Source organism: Lepidochelys kempii, chromosome 1 (assembly GCF_965140265.1).
Source record: "Lepidochelys kempii isolate rLepKem1 chromosome 1, rLepKem1.hap2, whole genome shotgun sequence".
Taxonomy (NCBI): domain Eukaryota; kingdom Metazoa; phylum Chordata; order Testudines; family Cheloniidae; genus Lepidochelys; species Lepidochelys kempii.
This window is the reverse complement of record NC_133256.1, coordinates 324,754,022-324,778,578: the sequence shown is the minus strand read 5'-3', so window position 1 is coordinate 324,778,578 and position 24,557 is coordinate 324,754,022. Positions and strand designations below refer to the sequence as shown.

Below are 24,557 nucleotides of genomic sequence, written 5' to 3'. Positions count from 1 at the left end.
CAACCAAGAACCTCTACAATGACAGACTCCCTGTGAATTAAAATTGTTGGTAAAACCTTTTCCTTCTTAAATATTCAGCATGGACTGCTCAGACTACCACTTCAGCTATTAGTTTTGTCAAGACTGACTGCCTTCTAGAAAATGATACCTTAAGCATTATACCTAAGGATGTAATAGTTTAGGGTGATATATCCCATTTATAGATAATTAAAATTAATCTTCTGGAAAGAAAGACACTCAGGTTAATTTACAGACACACATATTGACCATTTAAGATGATCAGTATTTTAGAGTCATCGAAAGAATCACATATGTGAGCAGCTTCAGTTTTTTTTTTAATGTAGTTCTCATTACATGTAATTTTCAACCAAGAAAAAGGTTGAATGGTTCCATCAAAAACGTTCCCAATCAATTAATTCCCAAGAGCAAAGCAATACATTCACAATGGAACTTGTAACTTATGTGAAATGTCAGAAATAAGGAGCACTATATTAATATATAATAATTTATCCCTCCATTTTTAAAACGTATGTGTGTTTGGGGGAAGGGAGGAAAGGTTACCAGGGTAATTTTAATGTTTTACTTAAAGCATAAGAGAATGGCTGACTTTCTTGTGATCAGTACTGACAGTTATATCTGGCAATTCCTTCCATATCTTTGAATACCTACAAACAAAACATGGCTATAAATAACCTTCCACATTTTCAGCAGGTACTTTGAGAATTACCAGAAATATTACTTGGCATCAGCTGAAAATACCTTAAGGACTGCTGGAAATAAAAGGAAAAATATATACCTCCCTTTACATATGAAAAAGAAAATATCACGTCCATTGTCATACTCAATTGTCTAAACAGAATGGCTGCATTCTTCCCTTTGCAAGTATCTAGAAATTAAATTTGGTTGTTTAAGCTTGTTTTATTTTTCAAATTACATTTTTATTGATTTGCCAATACATAGCCTATAAAAAGAATGGAAAATAGAAAAACCACAACTGCACACACAAAAATGCACATACAATGTGTACGCTCCCATTAGGTATTTGCACACACGAATATTGAATAAGGATGTAACTGGCCATTTGTCCATGTAAAAATGGGATTTCTACATGCACCTGTGGTAATTGTGCATGCAAATTAGGCACAGAAGTGCAAGTGAATTTATATGCGTACAATCTGTTGAAAATAAGGTCCTACATGTTCACATTAAATAGCATAATCACTGTACATGAATCAAATAACTTAGTCATACCAGCAAATATACTTCAGTTTTTATTTGAAAAATCTTATAAAATGACTAATGCTAGATAGGTGCCTCTGAGAAATCAATACAAGTAATTATAATGCTAAACTGAATTCCACACCTGTTGCAATTTCTGAAGATATCTTGCAATGCTATAAATACATTTGTTCACCTGAGTAGGTATAAAATTTGGGAGACAACATCACGAATTTACTGGAGTGTTTGTAAATTTATGTTAGCATTACCCATAAATAACTAAATACAGTGCAATTATTTTATAGAAGAACTACTGTCAAATCCACAAGCATTTCTGATCTGTCAGGTAGAACACAAGCAGAGCTGCAATTCTCTTTACAGCATTAATCCTTTTGTGCCTGCCTGCGGGTTTCTGCTCATCCACTGCGGCAAAGTGGATGTTCACAGCAGCAAAGTTCGGATCTGCTGCCAAGGAGTTAACATCTTAGCAGCATTGATCTTTGAGAACAGAGTTCAACTTTCCCCCACTACATTAACATCCATGCATTTTAAGAAAGAAATATAATAAACAAAGTGAAGCTTGTTTTATTTAAAAATTTATTACGAGATCCTAAAGTTTATTTTACTGCTGTACAACTAAGTTTCCCTTTTCTGAATAGCACTGCAAATGATCATTAAACTGTTCCAGCAAACTCTCCATGTCCCATGGAAACATGGATGTAATCCAATTGTCCCAGCCAAATCAGATTTTTGTGCACACCAGATGTGATGTCTTTATGTTGTTTGGGGAGCAAGACTGGATGATCCCTGAATCTCCAGCACTGCTCTTCAAGACTGAGACTCAGTTTCCAGCCCACTTTCAATGCACCACCACACGATGCAATCCTCTACTTTTCCCAAACCCTCTTCTGCAACGGCTCAAGTCCTCAAGCTCTGGTCTCTGAACCACTTTACTAGTTCCACTGGATCTTCATTGGCTGGTCTTTGGGAAATAACAACAGCTATTCTGCAGGAAGAGCAACATCTCAACTTCCTGGTCAGAAGGGAATGAGTTTCAATTTACCTAGTGACATGAGAGGCTACTTATTTTTAAACAACAGTACGTGCTCAACCTATGTGCTTATACAGATCCATAATTTAAAAAATACTATAATAATCACATTGACACAATGACAATCAATAAGGACGTTCAAATCCACAAAAACTGAAGACTAAAATCCTTCCTCCTCAATTCCATCCCCTCATAAAAAAACATAAGAAAATAGAAATGCAGCATGCTCTGAAGGTCAACAAACTCAGATTCTGTCTGACCAGTGTCAGTGGAAAAGAGGGGACAAAAATGCAGCAAGTGCCAAAGTTGAAAACCCGCGTCTGAGAATGCCTTGTTCCTAGCTCTCTGATGACTACACTTATAAGATAAAGCATCCCGGCTGATCTCCACTCCTGAGATAAAATATGAAGTAGTCTCTGAAGTACAGAGGAGATAAACCCAAATGTACTCAGTTCAAGTTCATTAATTCTAATGAGTTGTGTCAACTGGTCATATTTTACTAGATTAAAAAGTTGGATCCTGATTTTACTGTACACTAAACAGATAATATTTTGATGTTAAATATGTTTTTTAATTGAGGCAGACTGAAAACACAAGTATGTGTTTCTTTCACAGTAAACCACTTTTTCATCCAAAATGCTTATCTTCATTAACACAACTAATTCTAGGAAAAAGACAAAAGATTCAGTTTTCAAAACAGTCTCTTGTGCATCAATGGGAGATACAAGATCACAAAGTGTTGTAAATGGTCAGAAGGGGAAGGCTCAGAGAGGGACAGTTCTGGCCAGGCGGTGGGAGAGAAGAACAACCATTACCAAATGAAAAACCTCAGTCTCTCTTGGCATGGCCTAGTTCTCAGGCCAAAAAATCCCCATGCACGAAGTCAGAAAACATGCTAGAACCCTGCCAGCAACTGTCATGTTCAAACACATTTGCAGTTTACCATGATTTGACTTCCTATGTAGACAGAGCCTAAAGGAAAAATGTTGTGTTTTTTTTTTTAAAAAAAACAACAACATTCCAGCCTCAAGATTATAATCCTCAACAGGTCAAATAAAAAGGCAATCTACCAAAGAGGGTGAAAATGGTATATTCATTCTAAATTTAATTCATGAATAATTCAGTAAACTCAGCACTTTGGTTCATAGTTCTGTATTATAGTCCATTAGAATAAGCAGAACTGAATTGCTGAAAAAATGTATTAAAAATATTCTGCTGGCAGTAAACAGTTACAATACAGTAAGACTGCGCTTAGTGTTCACATTTGTCACTATAGAAATGTCTTTTTTTCAGTTGTCTTTCTTGAGCTGTACAAGATTTGCAGTCAAATTATTTATATCAGGTCAGACTGAACAATCAGATGACCTTCAGTATAGTAGAAATGCTATTTATCTATCTTTGTTTAAAATATTTAACCAGTGGTTCAATGAAGTGTAGTATCCTCATTTACAATGTGATTCTGGTCTATTAAACTTTTATGCCGTAATCGTTATACAGATTAATGTGCTACTTACGCATGATAATTCCATACAGTGTGCACACATGAAATATTGTTTCTCTGAGTTCTATACTCTGAATTTTAATTACACAGCTATTCACTAGGAAAAGTTGAGCAATTTATTACCTATTATTTCAGTAAATATTGTATGAAATCTTCTACAGTGTACTAATTCCAGGTCAAAGTTTGAAAACGTGCTTGGCATTAGTTCTAATTAAAAACAAAACAAACAAACAACGAACTCCCCTTTCCAGAAACAATTCTAGTTAGGAGCCAGATAACTGAACAACTGAAGTATTGGCAGAGAGGGTCATCTTGCAATAACTGGCAGTTGCTTCATAACCAGAGTTCATAATCACCTTGTAAGCACTTTCATTTTGTAGCAACAACCTAAAAAAAAACCCTACAAAACCAAATATGTGAGGCTAGATAAAAATAAACTCAGATTTGATGCCAACAAACCACAGCAGAGTGTTGCACAATCCAAGGATAACTTTACCAGTGAGAGTTTGACAAAATAACTGTTCCAAGTCCAGTTGAAAAGTTTTGAAACAATATCCGCAAACTGTATCCACCCTTTAACTGTGCGCAGTAAAGGAAATGGCACAGTCAGTTTCATTTTGATCCTTCTTGCAAACTGACAAAGGAAATAAACAGCCAATTCAAAGAAAAGTACTGTTGTTTCTGATAAAAAGCAGTGCAAGTAGTATACACTCCAGACTAGGTCAAATGGCATAATTTGGAAATTAATTATCAAGTGCTAAAACAACCTCTGTGCTACACGTTTCTTCATCTGCAGCAGATACAAGTTCTACTTCCTAAAATTAAACAGCTAAAACGACTCCCCATTTCTAAAAAGGTCTATAAATAAAGTAGGATCAGCAAAATTATGCAAATACCCTCCTAGAAGACAAAATGTAAACTGAAACCACTTACAGAGAGGAACGCACTGCCAACGTAATCTGATTCTACGACGACTGTAAACATGTTGTACTTTTGGAACGTGAAATGATTCACATTATCACGGACTCCGTCAGAGATATACAGCAACGTGATTAGGTATTGTGCATGTGTTCGGAATCAGGCAGATGACCTGCTGCAACAAATACCAGATCAGTCGTTGCATACACCAACTGTTGTGACTACAGGCACTTATTAAACAACAAGTTTCAGGTCCTACCAGTTGGACACCAGAACTGATCCTGTGCCAAGAACAACAAGCACTTTGAAAAGTGCTGCTTTTTAAAAAACTATTTATACAAGTCAAGTAACTAAGTAATATTGAAACAAAGCACAAAATTAAAAGCAGCAGGAGTAACAGATATACATATTTGTAGATAAAGATTTTATTTATTTATTCATTCTTCCTTGAGGCAGGGGAAGGGTGACCAGATGTCCTGATTTTATAGGGACAGTCCTGATATTTGGGGCTTTTTCTTATATAGGTGCCTCTTACCCCTCATCCCCGTCCCGATTTTTCATACTTGCTGTCTGGTCAGGGGAGAGGCAGGGTACTGTGTGAGATGTTTCGCAGTAGTTAACAGGAGAAACTGGAGCACCCTTGGAGCATCTTTTATTTATGTAACAATGCAGATGTTTCGCTAGGATAACTGCATGAGAGAGAGTAGATAAAACGTCAAGAACCTCACTACTAAATTACTGGAAAGAGCGAAATTCCTTAAAAAAATAAAGTGATATGAAGAACAAGTGCTCAGCATAGATTTCCCAGGATTGCCTGGTGGCTCTTTAGTAACTGGTGTAGAAGGATATCTACAAGGAAAAACTAAGGTGACTAAAGTAGAGCATGCTTCCCAAGAAGTGAGTCAGGGCCAGTGCCTTCTTTTCTGTTTGGAAAGCAGCTAGCACATCAAGGTCACTAATGGAAATAAATAAATAAATAATGTATGCCTCAGCATAGTGCTAGGAGGCACTGTACTTCTTGTTATCTTTTCATTAAACATAAGAATGAAGTTTTAACCAGCAAAGGTCTGTTAAAAATCCTGCAGCATTTACTGTAAGAACAAAGATGTCCTGGCCAAGTGACAGTTTAGGTAACTGCAATCTGCTGAGCTAAATGTTCCTATAGTTTCAACTGCATAAGGTGGTATTCAATTGTAGTCCAAACTGTCATGATGCACCTGTTAAAAACAGTTATATTTCCTCCCAGAGGTGGATGCATTTCAGTGGACGATGAGATGATTCTTAAATAGTGAATGGAAAAGCTATGGTAATATTTATTATGCAGATTACACAGGACTATTGCAGACATTCACTGACACTGCTATTAATTAAAAGTAGACCGGTAATTAGAGACAGATTGGTCTGAAGGCTGTGGACAACCTAGTCCCTTTTCCTTCCCATTTTACTATGTTAATAGTAGTAGTAGTCGTATGTTAATAGTAGCACGCCATGATTGCACAAGGTAAAGTTTAATTACAAGTTTTTCTTGCAGGGCTATATTGGCAGGAATCAGGGAACTTGCATATATTTTCCTCCTGGAATTCTGTGAGGTGGTTTTTATTGCAAACTGTTGTTTACTCAGAGGCAATAACATTAGTGATGTACCTCTATGTACAAGGGAAGAGTAGCTTTTGATAACTTGAAATGCAAAATCTTTTGTTGTTGGGTCAACCTGGTGCAATTCATTTAAGGTACTGTGTTTTATATGATGCTATTTAGTCAAACTAAAAAGACCAGAGATGACAGAAGAACAACAGTAATAATACTCAACAAATGTGTCAACAACAAAATGAAAAGAAAGATAAGGACAGCTCCTGTAATGACAGAAAAATCGCTTCAAATCAATGTGCTTAATTATGCTGTCTGTAAAATGGGACTGCTCATGCTTGCTTACCCCTTTTGGCAAGTGCTTTGATCTCTAAAGATTAAAAATGCTTTGCACTTTCAACAAGCTCATGTGAGAGAAAGGCAAACAAACAAACACAGAAAGGGTAAATGACTTGCATGAGTGGCAATGGAAGGTACTTGGCTGGTGGGCCAGAAGACCTAGCTTTGCTGTTTTCAAGGTTCCTTCCCCACTCTGAACTTTAGGGTACAGATGTGGGGACCTGCAAGAAAGATCCCCTAAGCTTATTCTTACCAGCTTAGGTTAAAAACTTCCCCAAGGTACAAACTTTGCCTTGTCCTTGAACCCTATGCTGCCACCACCAAGTGTTTTAAGGAACAGGGAAAAAGACCACTTGGAGATGTCTTCCCCCAAAATATCCCCCAAACCCTACAACCCCTTTCCTGGGGAAGGCTTAATAAGAATCCTCACCAATTGGTACAGGTGAACACAGACCCAAACCCTTGGATCTTAAGAACAATGAAAAAGCAATCAGGTTCTTAAAAGAAGAATTTTAATTAAAGAAAAGGTAAAAGAATCACCTCTGTAAAATCAGGATGGTAAATACCTTACAGGGTAATCAGATTCAAAACATAGAGAATCCCTCTAGGCAAAACCTTAAGTTACAAAAAGACACAAAAACAGGAATATACATTCCCTCCAGCACAGCTTATTTTACCAGCCATTAAACAAAAGGAAATCTAATGCATTTTCTAGCTAGATTACTTACTAATTTAACAGGAGTTGGAAGGCTTGCTTTTCTGATCTGTTCCCGGCAAAAAACATCACACAGACAGACAGAACCCTTTGTCCCCCTGCCCTGATCTGAAAGTATCTTGCCCCCTCATTGGTCATTTTGGGTCAGGTGCCAGCGAAGTTACCTTAGCTTCTTAACCCTTTACAGGTGAAAGGGTTTTGGCTCTGGCCAGGAGGGATTTTATAGCACTGTATACAGAAAGGTGGTTACCCTTCCCTTTATATTTATGACAGGTGTGATGGGTATTTGCTGTATGATGGTGGGACAGTCACTTATCCCTTGTTTTTTCATCTGTGATATGGGGATACTAACACTTATTTACCTCCCCAGAAAGGGGAATGTGAGGTTTAATTAGGAAGAGGAGGTTACATACCTGTAACTGCAGGTTGTCGAGATGCATCCCTGTTCAGGTCATAGGGGATTATGGAACTTTTAACTTACAGGGTATGCCCACAATGCAATTGAAGGTGCGAGAGCAACCATGCTAGCTAGATGAAAGCTAGCGCAGGTATACCAACCCATGCTTGCAATCACACCTTTGACTGCAGCACAGATATACCCTTGGACCTTACAGGAGCTCCTGGAAGGAAGAGGGGAGGATTATTGCTCTTTTTTGCTATGTTTTTTGGGGCAGGAACTATTTCTCCTTTGTATTTAGAGTCTAGCACATTTTAGATGCTTCTGCAAACAGAATAATAAAATATAAAAGGAATCAAACTGTTTCTTCTGTTTGTTTTTCTTGTAACACTATGGATGACTAGAGAACTAGTAGGATTATGATATTACAAGTACTAAAGAAGTGAAATTTGAGAATATAAAAGGGAAAATTTTAATTTTAACATCTTAACTTAATTCTAACACCTACTGAACAATTCAGATGAAAGATCTCTGTTAAACATTCAACAAACTCCATCAGTAGAGCATTGAAAAAGATCCCAGTTCTCAGGTTCTCCAAGGAGACCTCCAGCAGAAACAGGGAAGGTACACTATAAGGAAATGTTTCCTCCTCCTCCCGTGACAACTAAATTTCCAACTCAAATGTATAGTAGCAGGCAGAAAACAAGGAGAAAACAGCTATATTATAGCTAGAATAACAGTGTCTGCAATAGTTAAGAACTGAAACCATTAAGCAAACTTAGGATTCTACCCAATATTCAGCTTTTCTAAAGTTTGAGCAAATAGAGTCCAAGACACTTTCCTCAGTGTGGATTGTTGCTATACTAAATTGCAATGTTGTTGTTCTTTGCCTTTGCCTTGTCCTGCTAGTTGGGGTTGGCGGCTCTTGTTCTTTGTCTCCAAGCATTGCTGTCGAGTGTGTCTTCCAAGCTGACACAAGCCTGCCTTCTGTCCTCCTTCAGCAACGCAAACCACCTTTTTCTGGGCCTTCCTTGTGGTCTTTGTCCTGTGGCCGTTAGATCACATACTCTTTGACCAACATATCCCACATCTTGTCATCTCATGTGACCCAACCACCTCAGTTGATAGTCCCTCAGCTTTTCCTTGAGGGCTACCTGCATCATGACTCATACTATTTCACTGAGCAGCCTGCTAGCTCTCATCTTACCCAGCATCCACTTGAGCATTATTATTTCAGCAGTATAAAGTAGTGGTTCTCTCTTCCTTACTGGCCAGCATTGCAACCCATACATCATGGCTGCCCTAATCATTATATGCTTTGTTCTTTAGTTTACTTGGCATATTCTCATTGAAGAGAATTCCTGTCAACTCCCTCCATTTGCACCAAGTGCTCTTCATATGACTCCTAACATCCACATCCCTATCACAGCTTAACACTGAACCGAAATATTTAAATTGTACAGACTTTAACTCTATACCATCTAGTTTTACTGGCTTCTCATTGTCTGTCTCAATGAAGCATCACATGTATTCTGTCTTTTGTCATCCGAGTCATAAATTTCAACCTTCCTTCCCGAGCTTTGTGCCTTTTCCATCCTGATTTTTCTTTGTTTGAACTTCTAGGCATTGGATCTTGTTATATCTTTGTCTGCTTGATGGAAGAAAGCAAACTACATTGAAATGCACTATGGAACTTTTAGTGTGCGCCAGCAGGGACCACACAGCCCAGGCAATGTCCGACATGCTGGTGAACATCAGAATTTACATCCTTGCTAGTGCAGACTAAGGCACTGTGCAGACAAGCCCTAAGGTGGTAGGAAAAAAGTATATTATAGTATTTGAGCAATAATATGATCATCTAGCTGAAGACAATTAGAGTGAGGACATACAAGGGGTCAAAGTTCAGGTTAAACATGCAATATCACCCAGGGCATTTCCTGATTTGAGATTGTAACTAATCTCATTTTTTTAAAGGAATTAAATATATTATTTTCACAGCCAATACTGTATAAAGCAATGGACCACTGATCTGCTGTCTTCTCTGGAATTCTGTGTCATATACGAAGTAATCTGTTTTGCATTAGTTCACTCACATTATAAAATACTGAGCTACCAAGACCAGTTTTAAGAAAGGATTGCAACCTTCAAGAAAACTGTTACCCCAGGAAAATAATGTTGGTGAGATTCTATGGTATGCGCCCTTAACGATATGTCTTCTTTGTAAAGTGAAGGTCTGTTTGTTTCTGCATCTCTGTGCTAGCTTTAATCTAGTTTGTGCAGGTAACAGTAGTGAAGATATGGTGGCACAGGCTTGTTCTTGGGGTAACAGCCTGAGTAGAAGCCTGATGGAGACTCTAGGTGTCTACTCAGGTTGCTAGTCCGAACTATCATGTCTACATACTGTTACCTATGCTAGCTAAATTAAAGCTAGCATGGACATGTCTTTCCATGCTACAAATACACCTTCACTTGCAGTGAAGACATACTCTAAGAGGCACAGCACAAATTCACAATTAGAGGGAAGAGAGGAATAAGTAGCTTTAAGCCACTCTTGCACCCCCCTGATTCTAGGCAGCTCTAGCGGCTAAGGCAGTACCCAGAACACCTTAGACAGCCCTGGAGAGTCAAAGTCTGAAGTTCTCAACCTATTTACCATTGTGGGCCACGTGTGTTAGGTGGGCTGCATCCACACTACATACTACCCATATGGCCCTGAGAATGTCACATGGACTACCACAGCTGTGTGCTGATTGGGCCGCAAGCAGCCCTTAGGCTGCAGGTTGAGAACCACGGGTATAAGTTATGGAAGTGTCTCCCCAGTTGCAGCACTGCTCAGAATCTCCAAGGTGCTATGCTCTGTGGGCTTGCATGGCCCCTACACCTGGACTTTGGACGGGGTCCTTAAAAGATAGCCTACACCTGTCTTCCTCAGTTTATGCTCTGTAGGAAGTCCCCCGGTTATATCAATGGCTTAGAGAGAGCCTTTACCTGGCATAAAGGAGCCAGAGCAGGGGATAAAGACCTAATCCTAGATCAGTGGTTCCCAAACTGGGGTTCACAGAACATTACAGGGGGTTTGCCAGAAAAATTTCACTAATGGCGGCCAGAGGACCCCGGGCATTGGGGGCTGCAGGTGGGACCCGGTTGCAGGGCAGACAGCTCAAGCCCCAGGGAGAGCGGGTCAGAGCAGTTGGGGCAGGCAGCCCGAGCCCCAGCGCTATAGGTGAGGCTGGCAGCCCAAGCCCCAGGAAGAGCGGGGCCAGGCAGCTGGGGCTGGCAGCCTGAGCCCTGACAGTCAGCGGGACCTGCAGCCCGAGCTCAGTGGAGCTCAGTTGACCGGGGCGGTCAACGGGGTCCAGCAGCAGGAGCCCCATGGAGTGCGGTGGAAATTTAAACTTAAATCCCTGGAAATATTCATTTTTAGGAAGGGGTTCACAAGATTTCACAATTTAGTGAAAGGGGTTTGCATGCTGTTAAAGTTTCGGAACCACTGTCCTAGATCTTTCCTCAAGAGGTCCTGCTATTACGGTACTGACTCTTTCAAAGGCATTCTTTTTATTCTCACAGCACAGAGTATGGCATTTGTATGAATTCTTACTGAAAAGAGTTTTTTCGTATACACGGATTGCAGCCTTTTTTCAGGCGTTCCACTTAGACACTTCAGATTTCTATAGCCCTAGAGAGCTTTGTCTTTATACATGTATACACATTCTTCATTAAGTAAGAGGTTGTTTTAACTGTTACACTGAGCAAAAGAGCCAAAGCTAATGGGATTCAAGCACGTGCACAACTGAAACATTCCAGATCTCTTCATTCTAATGCCACTCTTTCTAGTCAGCGGAGGGCAAACAGAAAAGAGACTCTCAGACAATTTAGGCCCAAATTTGGATCCAATTTTAAAATATTGAGAGACCCTCTCCTGTTCATATGTGGGCAGGATTTTCCCATTAATGACAATGAGAATCATGTGCCCAGATTAAAGGAGAGTATGTGTCCCCTCCAATCTGTTGCAAAATACTCTTCAGGTTCTAGATTTTTTAAAAATCTAGCTCAATCACCCATGAAAGAGACACATTTTAAAGCTGACAAAACAATGCTGTGAGCTCCCCCTACTGGATCTACATAAGCAATTAACCTAAAATACTATACCCTGAGCTATTCTGACAACAGTTTCCACAGTATCCATCCGATGAAGTGAGCTGTAGCTCACGAAAGCTTATGCTCAAATAAATTGGTTAGTCTCTAAGGTGCCACAAGTACTCCTTTTCTTTTTGCGAATACAGACTAACACGGCTGTTACTCTGAAATCTGACAACATTGAGTACAAAGGTGGCAGTAGACAAGAGACATGTTATATGATGCACATTCCCATACTGTTTTAAACCCATTCTTTTCAACTTCACCAAGTAATATATAAGGGTCTTAATCCTGAGGTCCTTGCTCAGGTTTTCACTCAGTTATTATTCAGGCAAGCCCACAATGCCTTCAATGGGAGTTCGCCTGCGTCAGAACAGAAAACTGAGCAAGCACTTCAGTATTTGCCTCAAAGCGAACAGCAAATATAGAACAAATGTTAACCATAGATTTGGGTGATTTCAAAGAAGCTAATGTGCAGAGTTTCTATGGCTCTATAAAAGATCAATTGTTAGATTTGACTAACTTCTTTGAGTAGTACAAGACATACGTGGTGGCTCAAACATTAAGTTCTGGGGATTTTGTTATTTTCATATTACACAATAGCATCAGAAGCCCCAGTCAGGATCAGGGCCCCATTATTCCAGGTGCTCTATGAACACATAGGCCAACGCTGTTCTACTATTACATTTTGTGTGTTCCCCCCACCCCCGGTAAGTATTCAGATGCCACAGTAATGGTGTCACTGCTAAAAATCAATCAGAAGATACAAGTAAGTCAGCTTCTGCTGCAACAGAGCTCTTTGTGGAGAGGTAGCAATGGCCAGGTCCCCATACTGGACCACTATTGGAGACTGCACAGTTCTCTTCTGACCAGCAGCAGAAGGAAGCATTGAACAACAGATATTTTTCATCCACTGAATTTCATTTTGAGCAGGTAAATCCAAAACTTATTATTGGATGCCTGTGATGGAGCATGCAAACCCCACACTTGTAAGTTAATCAGCTGCTCTGGGTCCATCCCACCTCAGCTTCAAATCATTCATGGCTTGGAGAAGGAGCTCAAAAAGGCCAGCTCAATAAAGCAGCAGACAGTGCACGTGTATTGACTTTCATTCTGAGCTCCTACTGTCGATCCACTTACACCTACGACAACATCTTAGATGCGTCTCAACTGATCTGCAGACAGATCTCCTGAACCAATAGAATCAGAGGGAACAGAGAAGAATTCTCTATTTCAGTCTGAAAAAGGAAGTTTGTCAATGATGCAGGATCTTGTTTTACTCTGAAGTGACCTTCCAGCAGAAATGGAGATAATGAGTATTCTCCTTGATAATAAAGGGTAGGTCTAAATTGCAAGGTAAGCCCAGTTTTAGACTAAGGCTTGAGCCCACATCCACCTTCTGTCTACACACAAATCTCTCAGACTTGGGCTCAGACCAGGATCCTGCGGGATTGGAGATTTTGAGTCTGAGTCAAGCTGGGACCCAGGATTCAAGTCTTACTTCTTTGCAGTGTAGATACAGCCCCCCTGACTTGGATCCTGGGAATTCGCTAAAAGTATCCCATAAACCCATAAGCCAACTTCCTCTGTCCTCTCTAATCCAAGAATCTCCAGTCAACTCCCAGGAAACAGAATCAGGTCCTCTTGGTGCAATTCAGGAGCACGTAGTCAGTGCTTAACCTTTCCATTGTCTTCTGAACACCGAACTGCAAACACACCATCAGAGAGTCTTCTCTGTTTGTTGACAGAACAGTACAAGCCTTTTGCAAAGCATGCTGCTTCATTGTGACTGGAGCACAGCCAGATTTTGGTAAATTCCTGATGTGAGGCCAGCAAAACAGTGAACTTTAGTAAAAATACCAGAAATAACCATGCATACCAGCAAACAGCAAAGAAACTGGCAGTGCTGCAAATTTATCCGACCAGTGCAAGAAATGGATTAAATGACCAGAACTGTACCTCGGGCAACTTGCTGACATCATGCCCATTTTATGATGGGTTTGACTGGGTGCTGGGCACTGCACCAAGCACAGAGCCAACAGAGGTGCATGATGACCTATTCAGCCGGATGGTGACCTGCTGGTCCCAGAATCCAGCATGGGGACTGATGGGAGCCAGCAGCAGGCGCTGAGTGAGGACAGTGAAGTGAGACTGTTGCTGAAACCAGTCCCAGAGGAGGCTTTGGAGCAGGATCAGCAGTAGCACATCCTGGGGCCATACTGGAAGGAGCTGTTTGATGCCTTTCCCCAAGGAACAGCCTGTCACAGAGCCTGTAGCACACACGAAAGGGACAGAAGCTGGTAAGTTTTTGGCTCCATTTTAAAGTTTATTAATATAACAATGGGAGGGATTTCTGTTTTATGAACCAATGAAAAAGTTATTAGAAGCGCTAGCTAGCAGCATGTATTTGCTAATGGAGTATCATATGCTACCAGTGGCTTGGCTCCCCTCACCACGTGTAGTTCAAAATGGTGACCAGGAAAAATAAACAATAAAAATGCCTTGAAAGTGAATCTTTACTTGAGAAGGTATAGATTTTTGCTAGGGCATTCCTGTTTCTTAAAAACAATAACCTCACATTGGCATACCTGGAAATATGCAGCTCTGTAACCAATGGTGTAACGAGCTGCCTAGAAAGAGTAAACAGGAGGGGGAGGGGGAATGAAGATGAAAATGTTTTTCATTTACAAATCTAGTCCATTTCAGTTAGAAGTAGTTCATGCAGGTGACAAAATCATTTGTGCCAAATTTGACCGAGATTAGAATTTTTTTCCACAAATGTGCCAGAGGGAGAAGCGGAGTAAGGGGATAGCTGTGGAGTTCTGTGTATTTGCATGCAGCCATAACAAGATAGGCCATATGAAAGCTAACATATCATCCTGTTGATTCCCTCATGAACTCTAACCAAACGTGGGTGCTGATAGCTGCAAACTATTGCTGAAGCAGGAACTCCAGATAGGTAGTCACATTTCAGTGGAGGGAAGCTGACCAGCCCACTCCACTCAGATGTGCTGTTCACTCACTATACATTTGAATACTTTGGTTGGATACACTGCAGGTTTCCCACCAGCAGCTTGGGATAACGTCTCCCTTTGCCAGCGGGGCACCACAACAATGGTTATGTCCTCCAAAACGTGGAAGTGCTGAAATGACAGAAAAAGCTTTTGTAGCACAGTCACTGATAGCCCCTCCCTCCCCCAACTCAAGTAGTGCTGCAATTTCTAGAAAACACAAAACAGCGCTAAATTTTTAACTTAGTATGGTCTTTGGACTTCTGCTGCTGCGATTAACCCAGCCATGTCCAGGGAGCTTCTGTGATCCGAAGCATCCCTCTCATAATATACTGAGGTTCAGTTTGGAAAAGTAACCTTTTATGTCCTTGAAATTCCACAAGGATTTCTTTTTGTGCTCCTGCACTGAGCTATTGAGACAATAACCCTCTGTGTCTTGTCCTATTACGGGCCCCTTGACGTCTACTGGCTGCTGTTCGTCCACAGCTCGCCCACGCTGCAGCAGAACCTGGGTCACTGTATCTTCATGGACCTTTCCAAGAGGAATTGTTTCTGTGATGAATTTATGGTGGAAGTTCTGAACAGGGCCAACAAGTAGGTCCAGTCCCAAAGACAGAGTGACTTACAGCTAGAGGAAAGGCATGGCAAGAGGCCAGCAGGAAGGCTCAGGCTGGCTGAACAGCTTGAGGACAAGGTTTCAGTGCGGGAGCAGGAACTTGCTTCACAGTTCCTGGAACAGGAATGGCGGCTAAAGGAGAAAGACAGAGCTCAGCAGAGAGAACTGTCTGAGTGGCTGATATCACTAATGGCCACAAAAGTAGCGGCTCCTACTGTATCACCCACTCCACAGCCCGAGTCCCCTGTGTGGTACCATGTGATATAGTCCAGAAATAGCTTGGAAAACTCCATGGCTGAGTGGTCCATGCAATCAGCCCTCCATGAGTGGCTTGGCAGGGCAGCTTTGCTCCATGCAGCCCTCCATATTGACCCTCTCCCCTATGGATGCCTCCATCCCTCTCCCCTGGCACCAAATGAACAGCAAATGGGGAAAGAAGGGAAAGGAGAACCAGGGAGTGTGGTAGGAAACATGCAACAGTTGGGGTTTCTGTCTCATACATGGTTTCATTGTTTGCACTTGTTCATACATTGATTTTTCTGTTTTTTAAGGTTCTGTTGTTACTGGTGTTTTGGTGTGGTAATGGCAGCTGGCCTGCCTGGCAATGGGTTAATGTACTTCCCTAATACAAGTTTATTAATAAAGCTTTTTATTTTATCACATCATACAGTGTCTATCTGAAATAATAAAGGTAAATACACGAAAAGGGAAATTTAGGAATTAGTATGTAAACGCTATTCATCGATACAGTTGTCTACATCAATCCATACTGTGAATCATCAAAGACAGTGGGCTAAGTGGTTATGTCATTCATAAATACATCACAGGGCAATCAACCCCGACCATTCCCAAGCACTGAAAACCCCACACACAACGAGCCCCATTCCCTACCCCCACCCCAGCACACTCGTAAAGATACAATTCTTCCTCTTTCATTGGACCATGCAAGTCCATAATGCAGGAACACAAAGTATCCCTGACTTCTGTTGTCTGGGTGCATCCAGCTCCAGTTGTGGTAGGTGCTCTTCCTGGCTGAGTGTACTGATTCAGTGGACCCTGGCTTTCATAGGCCCATTCAGAAGGAAATGGCTCACCTCTGGCTTCACAAAGGTTGTGAAGAGCACAGCAAGGCACAGTAATGCGGACAGCATTGATGACACTGGCATGCAAACGGGTCTGTAGACATCTCCAAAACTATTTCTATCAGCCTAAAGCACATTCAACAACCATTCTACATCAGCTCAGAGTGTAATTAGAGTGACATCTTTTGTCAGGGCTTCTGAAATCAGGGTACAGTTTCATAAACCAAGGCAAAAGGGGGGTATGCAGGATCACCCAGAATAATGGTGGGGACAGTAACCCGTTTATGAGACTGTCATTTGGTAGGAATAGTGTCCCAGCCTGGAAACAGAATGCCCAAACAATGAAAAACGGTAGTATCATGAACTTTCCCAGTGCAAGCCAAAGTCGACTTTCCAACGCCAAACTGGTTGGCAGTGGACTTGTAGCAGCCTGGGCTAGCCAGCTTCCAGGAGATTATGGCAATCTGCTTTTGGATCAAGATGGCCGCCCTCATGTGCGCATCTTTACACTGGAGGGTGTGGGAAAGCTGTTCACAAAGCTCCAGAAATGTAGCTTTCTTCATGCAAAAGTTCTGGACCCCCTGCTGGTCATCCCAGGTCTGCATGATGATGTGATCCCACCAGACTGTGCTTGTGGCCCTGCTCCAGAAGTGCCAGGCTAGGTAGGGGGCACCAGCAGCTGTGCCAAGTGTCATGAGCATCAGCCTCTTCAAGTCTGCCATGTCTGTGTCCTCCTCCTGCTCCATCATAAACTGTCAACTGCCTCTGGTGGGTCAGAAAACACTGCTGACATGTCCACCTGCGTCTCACAGAAGCTCTGCCTGTCTCCTGACACAGGAGTGAAAGTGCAAGCAAGAGAAGGTCTTCAAAAGGCTCCTCCTCCACATTGCTGCCTCTGATAGCTGGAAGCACACAGAGCAAAATGACTGCTCGGCAGGATGTGTTGGCAGGCTGTTCAAGTTTCCTAGAACGTGCGGTTTGATGGTCAAGTTTTCTCATAGTGCACCATGATCAAAGGGCTAGAGCGGCCACGTTTCAAGAGGATGCAAGGGAGTCTGGGATACAGTTGGTTTGACTTGTATCTACATTCTGCTATGTGGAAACCAGAGCCGCAGGTTTGAGCCTGGGTTAGAAAATTCTAAATGTAGGGTTAACAATCAGTGTAGATGCTCAAGCCCTGCATTCTCTAACCCAGAGTCAGCTGAATTTGGATTTACATGGCAGTGTAGACATATTAAAAAAAAAAGGTGTGTCTACACAGCAATTAAACACCTGCGGCTGGCCTGGGTCAGCTGACTTGGGCTTGTGTGGCTTGGGCTGAAGGGCTGCCCGAACAGCTACACAGCAATTTTACAGCCCCACAACCCAAGCCCTGAGAGCCCAAGTCTACTGACTTGGGCCAGCCATGGGTCTTTTATTCCAGCGTAGATGTATCCACAGAGGCCTAACCTGGGCATACTCCCTTTAAATAACACATACTGCCAGACTGAGTCCTAAGTGAGACACCTGTGCTTTTGACAGATCAGTCTCTGCCCTTGATCAAAGGAAGTCTTGTAGGCTAGAAAAACTGTTTTCAACTGCAGAACCCTAACGTGGGGTCAATCTGGGCCCAACCTGATGGGAACCAAGAACTTCAGTGCTAAGACAATGTGGTCCCAGAAGCAGCTGCAAAAAGTATTTATTTATTATTGTTCCCTGTTATCTTGAGGGATATCACTGTGCAATTGATTTCACATAAGAAATAGTCTGCAGATCCACTGATCCATCACTGGCAGATGACAGTGGAGCAGAAGCTCTTTATGACCCGATGTGAAGGTGTTCACTCACTGCAGATGTCTTCTTGTGACTAAGTCTGGGACTTAGCTTGTCCTGTCTGGCACCCTCTCCTGGTGGTTGCTCGTCCAGTGGCCCCCCTCTCTTTGGGACGCAGGGTGCTCCCTCTTTGTGACTCTGCTATCTGATCAGGTCACTGTATAGTTCTCCCCTTCCAGAGTAAAGTCCCACCGGACAATCAGTCTGCATGTCTTTCCAGGTAGTCTTCCCTTCTGACTCCAGGTAATGTGACATTTAGCCGTCACACGTAACTTCAGAAACAAAGCAATGATGCCCATGTTTAGACCTCTGATGCCTTACCACAGACTTGGACATTTTTAAAACTGGGGTATTAGCCTTAGACTGGAGATTTTAGCCATTTGCAGAGCCAAAAAGTAGTGAGGCTCTGAATGAGAATCAGTACAGCCTGGGGTTCTCTCAATCTGGGCCTGAGAACAAGTTTATGAGAATTTAGTACCAATGCTGTTTAGCACTCAAGGGTTGCTGGATTAGGGAACCCAGATGAAGGTTTTCAAAGCCCACTGAGGTTATTCCAGGTCCTAGACAGAACTTTTGGAAAACTGAACCATACCACTGATTTTACCTAGAGGGACTCCCACAAAGGGAATGTCTACAGCTTCATGCTCTTGGAGTAAACCATTGGTAGATAACACTTTGCAGTAGTATTTAAATGAGAGTAGGATAGTAGACCCAGATTGTTTAGGGTTGCTGACTCAGCAAATCCCAAAGCATCAGGGAACTATTGTGATAACTCCAAGAGAAAATAGTCTGTGGATCTACATTTTCAGAACGATACTCAAGACAATGTAGTATATGAGCCAGTTATGCTCGACCGGGGGCAGGCAAACTTTTTGGCCTGAGGGCCGCATCGGGTTTCAGAAATTGCATGGAGGGTGGGTTAGGGGAGGCTGTGCCTCCCCAAACAGCCAAGCGTGGCCCAGCCCCCACCCCCTATTCCCCCCCTGGGACTCCTGCCCCATCCAACCCACCCTGTTCTCTGTCGGCCCCCCAGGAGTCCTGTCCCATCCACCCCTCCTACTCACTGTCCCCTGACCGCCCCTGAACCTCCACCCCTGACTGCTCCCCGCCGCCCCATCCAACCCCTCCTCTCATTCCTGACTGCCCCCCCTGGACCCCTGGCCCATCCAACCACACCTGCTCCCTGTCCCCTGACTGCCCCCAGAACCCCTGCCCCTCACTGCCCCCCACCACCCCATCCAACCCCCCCTCCTTCCTGACTGCCCTCCCGGGACCCCTGCCCGCATTGAATTCCCCTGTTCCCTGCGCTCTGACTGCCCCGACCCCTATTCACACCCCCACCCCCAACCACCACCCCAAACTCCCCTGTCCTCTATTCAATGCCCCCACTCCCTGTCCCCTTACCACACTGTCTGGAGCACCAGTGGCTGATGGCTAGCCTCCTGGGCCAGGAGCTCAGGGGTCACAATGTGAGATTTTCTTGAATCTGTGACAAATCAGGGAACCTTGGTGAAAATGATGTAGGTATAGAACTCCTTTAGCAAGTGGTAGTATAGAGACTATGGACCATGCCGGCATTGGATCCAGTTGTCCTGAGCAAATCTGGGGATTTCAGTATTGTTGATATGGAGCCCAAAGAAACTTTGCTAAGTGGTTTACTCAAGTTAACAGTTCTGGATCTTGCCACTGAACTACATTGCTTCAGATGGACCATAGGATCCTATTGCCACTTGAGTTGGGTATGGAGTCACTTCAGCTAAGGCTGACTTTAATGGCACTTTTAAGCAAGTGGCTCATCAGAGGCAATTCTCCTGAACCCTCAGCGCTATTTCCTTTGATCCATAAACAATGTTTTTCAATTTGCTGGAAAATTCAATTTTTGTTTTGGGTTGACCTGAAACAAAAGTTTTTAAAATTTTTTGGCTCAGTCATCAAACTGAAACATTGGTTATTTGCACAGCTCTAGCTAAGGCTTCTTCTGAGCCTTTCCTTGGGACATGGGACTCTGCAGTCCAGCCACCATACACCTTAAAACTAATACTTTCCCATGTGCCCTCAGTCACTTACACACGCTACCGTAGAGATCCACCTAGCTGTGGGCACTCTGGGATTCTAGTTAAAGCCCTCTGGCAACAAGGTGGCAGGAAAGCCAGGACTGTAGGCTTAGCAAAGGAATTTCTTAACCACAGAAACTTTACTCTTATAAAGCACTTGAGAGATACAGATCTTTATAAAATATTAGTCATGAGATGCCCCCCTCACGTAGACTGAATAGAGACACTGGATTTATGGCTTATTACAACAATCTATAACCCACTAACAACCCCCCAGCTCCTTTCCTCCCCCTTTCCTCCATATGACTGGAAGGGTGTCAATGGGCCACTTCACTTTGAATGGTCCCTTGAAATATGTGTTAACTACTTATGACAACCAATCTGTTCCATCATGTATTTAGGTATGAAACTCTGAGTAAAAAAAACGAGGAGTCCTTGTGGCACCTTAGAGACTAACAAATTTATTTGGGCATAAGCTTTCGCGGGCTAGAACCCACTTCATCAGATGTATGAAGTAAAAGATACAGGAGCAGGTATAAATACATGAAAGGATGTGGGTTGCTTTACCAAATGTTAGAAGAGCTCTGTGTAAGCTCCAAATCTTGACTCAGGCTGCACAGAATCCCTCCTGCCCATTCTCTCCACTGAGTCCTGCTTACATGTGGTGATGGTCTGCCCACCCCTGCTCAGAACAGCACCCCTTCTTAAAAACAGTCTACTTCTGCCATATGTCCAGGCTAAGAAACTGCAGATCCATCAGCTATGCTGGCATCTAAAATCCCTTGTCCCATGGGGTTGGGCCAACATTTGAGGGACGATCAAAGTTGATGGCTCCTGATTACTCTGTGGTAGCTTCTCAGTTGATGATCCTTCAACAAGGTGTCAAACATCTTTTCTGCGCAGGTCATCTGTCTGAAATGCATTACAACAGGGGTTCCCAAACTTGGTTTGTGGCTTGTTCAAGGTAAACCCCTGGCAGGCCGTGAGACGCTTTGTTTACTTGAACGTCTGCTGGTACTGCCGCTTGCAGCTCCCAGTGCCCGTGGTTCACCACTCCCAGCCAGTGGGAGCTGCAGAAAGTGACACGGGCCGGGCCACTGCTTCCCGCAGCTCCCACTGGCCAGGAACGGCAAACTGCGGCCACTGGGAGCTGCGAGCGGCCATACCTCCGGACACTCACGTAAACAAAGCATCTCGCGACCCTGAACAAGCTGTGAACCCCTACATTACAACAACCTTGTCTTGGGCAAGGTTAGACATGAGAGTTCAGTTCATAATACAAAATGTAGTTTATAATCTGATACAGACATATCTCACTACCACATCTTCAATTAACACTGCTGGCTAAAAAAACTCCACCACTTGACGCAAGGGGGAATATGCAGAGGTCACCTGAAGAACTAATTATAACATTAAATAAAACTAATTTTTATAACAAGTGACATTTTATCTACTTTGTGTCACTCTAGATGTCCACATCTACTTGATTTTTTTAATACCTCCAGATACCTAGAAAGTACAAAGGATGACAAACTCTAGTCTAAGTTTTCTCCCATTTCTAGGCTGGGAGAAGATACTATCTCTTTTTAATATGCATTTATACAGATGTCAAACACAATGAGGCTCTGCTCCTTGATAGGGGCCCTTAGTTGGCTCCCTTAATACAGATAAATCCTTTCTCTTAACAAGAGAAACTGTTCTAAACATTTTACAAAATAAAAGTATATTAAAAAAAAGACTTTTTAGAAAAGGAGATTTTTGAGCAATGTAAATTGAGCATGAAGTTTTCTTACAGTAAAAAGAAGTTTCAACTTTATTTGTACTTAAATAGGTTTGGATGTTAGGAGGCTGGTCAAATTTTCTTCCCAGACCCATGATTATTATTTAGTATTTATATTACAACAGCACCAAACAGCATCAGGACCCCATTGTACTAGGTACGATACAAACAAACACTATCACTGTTCTGAATAGCTTATGAATGAGGGTGCCAATCCTGTAAACATTTAGGCATAAAAGTAGTATCAATGAATGAGTTTAGTGGTATTGCCAGGGGCATAAAGTTATTCATGTGCCTAAGTGCTTCCAGGATCAGATTCTAAATTGAGGAGTGGTCAAGGTTTCTTCTGTGATACTGAAGCAACAGATCCTTTAATGCTAAAGAAACTCAACAATCTCCTTTCACAGGACTAGAAGAGATTCTGAAACATTTTAAAAGGAAATTTAAATGCAAATTCACATGAATTATACATTAATTCTTAATGTACAAGTCAAAAATTGGAAGAGGTAAATTTCCCACAGCAAAATAGCTCTGCCACACATAGCATTGTCTATTCCTAGGTTTGCTAAAGTGTACCTCAAAAATGCATATTACTTTTTAATTTGTTAAATGTGTGTCAAATATAGCGACAGTACATGTGCAACAAAGCAGAGTTTAAATTGCTGTAGGAACCTCATCTTTTTAATTTCCCAAATGTTATGCTTAATTTCCCAGCCTTACATCTAGATTCTACAATCTCTAGTAACATGAATATTTCCATTGATTGAAGTGGAACTATTAATCTGAGGGTTGTTGAATTAGGCTCTTAATCTTGCATTACAATTAATTTTTTTCGATGTAGAATTATTTTATATATAGGGCTGTGTCCACACAAACCACATGCATATATATAAAAGCATTACTTACACTGTTGAGAAAAATATCAAATGGGGTTTAGTATCCAGTTGCCCTTTAACCAGCAGGCACGTGCATTAATATACAACTAGGAAAAACAGCTGAGAGTTTATTTCAATGTACATCTATCAAGACCTCTAAGCAAATATAGAAAAAATAATTTTAAAGTCACATGCATTCATCAAACTGAACATTAACTATCTGCTATACACTTGGTTTCTGAATCTTATACATTAATCTCTTCCTATCATGTTCTCTAGCATTGTAGGCACTATGTCTGTGCTCCAGAAAATATTTATTTTCTCACTGCAGAACTCAGAGGGAGTGAGAACTGATGAAGACATTAATTCTCAGGAAGCCTTACAAACTGTGTTATTGTTTTAAATCCAGATATGTTAAGAACTGACATCAAACTCAAACAACTTAGTTCTTGTTTTTAGCCCCCAGTAAAGGCCAGCTCTTATCTCTACTTTGAAAAGTTATAATATAATATCACCAGTAAGGTCTCAGCAGATATATTTGTTCATTGACCCTACCAAGTCAATATCTAAATTTTGGAAGAAACTTCTCTACACACCTGTTAGTGTCATTGTCTTCCTTTCCACATTCAACTCTGCAAATCCTAATGTTCTGATTGTGTTGCTGATCTTTCACTCTTTCTAGCTGTCCTCGTCAATCTTTTGACTAAAATCTCAGTTCCACCCTTATTCCTCTCATTTACGTCTTTCCTCATTTTCTGCATTTGATTCAGCCAAATCCATGGGCTTCTAGATTCTTTGCATCTTGTTTATTCTGGTCACTGAAGTATCATGCTTGTTTTCACAAGAGGCCATTAATAATTGCAGACTGTCTACTTGAAGAATTTTAAGAGCTTTTTCAGAACTCTCTACTGCTGCTAAAAGAAGATGTCATGAATTGTGTGTGGCCTTTACTCTAGAGGTGCATAGGGTAAAGAAATCCACTTTGTCACTTACTCTTTGGCATCTCCAGCAATCTGCAGAGGTTCTAGTATCAATTCTAATTTCGACCAGCAAGAAAGTATCCGAATTTGAATCAATACAGAACTGCAGAATATTGCTCTTAGATCAGGAGTAGTCACACTCACATCCAGCTCTTTCATTGGAGAGGCCAACTGTCCTCCTAAAAAATATTCTTTATAACCTGGTTGTAGTAAAGAATGTACTTGTTAAAAGGGACACCAGCCTGGATACTAGACCAAAACCCCAGATGGGTGATGCAGTCTTAAAGCTACTGAAAGCTTTTTGTTGGAAACAGATTTACTTACCTATTTTACAATTTTCCTGCACACAGGAAAAGTGCACACAGGAAAAGCACAACAAGCAGATAATGACTTCAGTGTGAGCTCCTCTCATACAGCTGATCAGGCAGCAAGACACCCAAGACAAAAAAAATCCTCAACCTATGGATATGTACTGGCAAGACCA

The 24,557-nt window shown here is 41.8% G+C and overlaps 1 protein-coding gene across 5 annotated transcripts in view; it reads right to left on the bottom strand.

Annotated features, from left to right (window-relative positions):
• Positions 1-24,557, bottom strand: part of ATXN7L1 (ataxin 7 like 1) — a 197,942-nt gene that overhangs the window by 74,671 nt on the left and 98,714 nt on the right. Inside the window, exon 1 of one of the 5 annotated variants that reach the window (XM_073328484.1) lies at positions 3,894-3,915. The exons of the other annotated variants lie outside the window; for them this stretch is intronic. The gene's annotated coding sequence lies outside the window, so the exon portion shown is untranslated. Of the gene's footprint in view, positions 1-3,893; positions 3,916-24,557 lie in introns of those variants that run through there. 5 annotated transcript variants of the gene reach the window in all.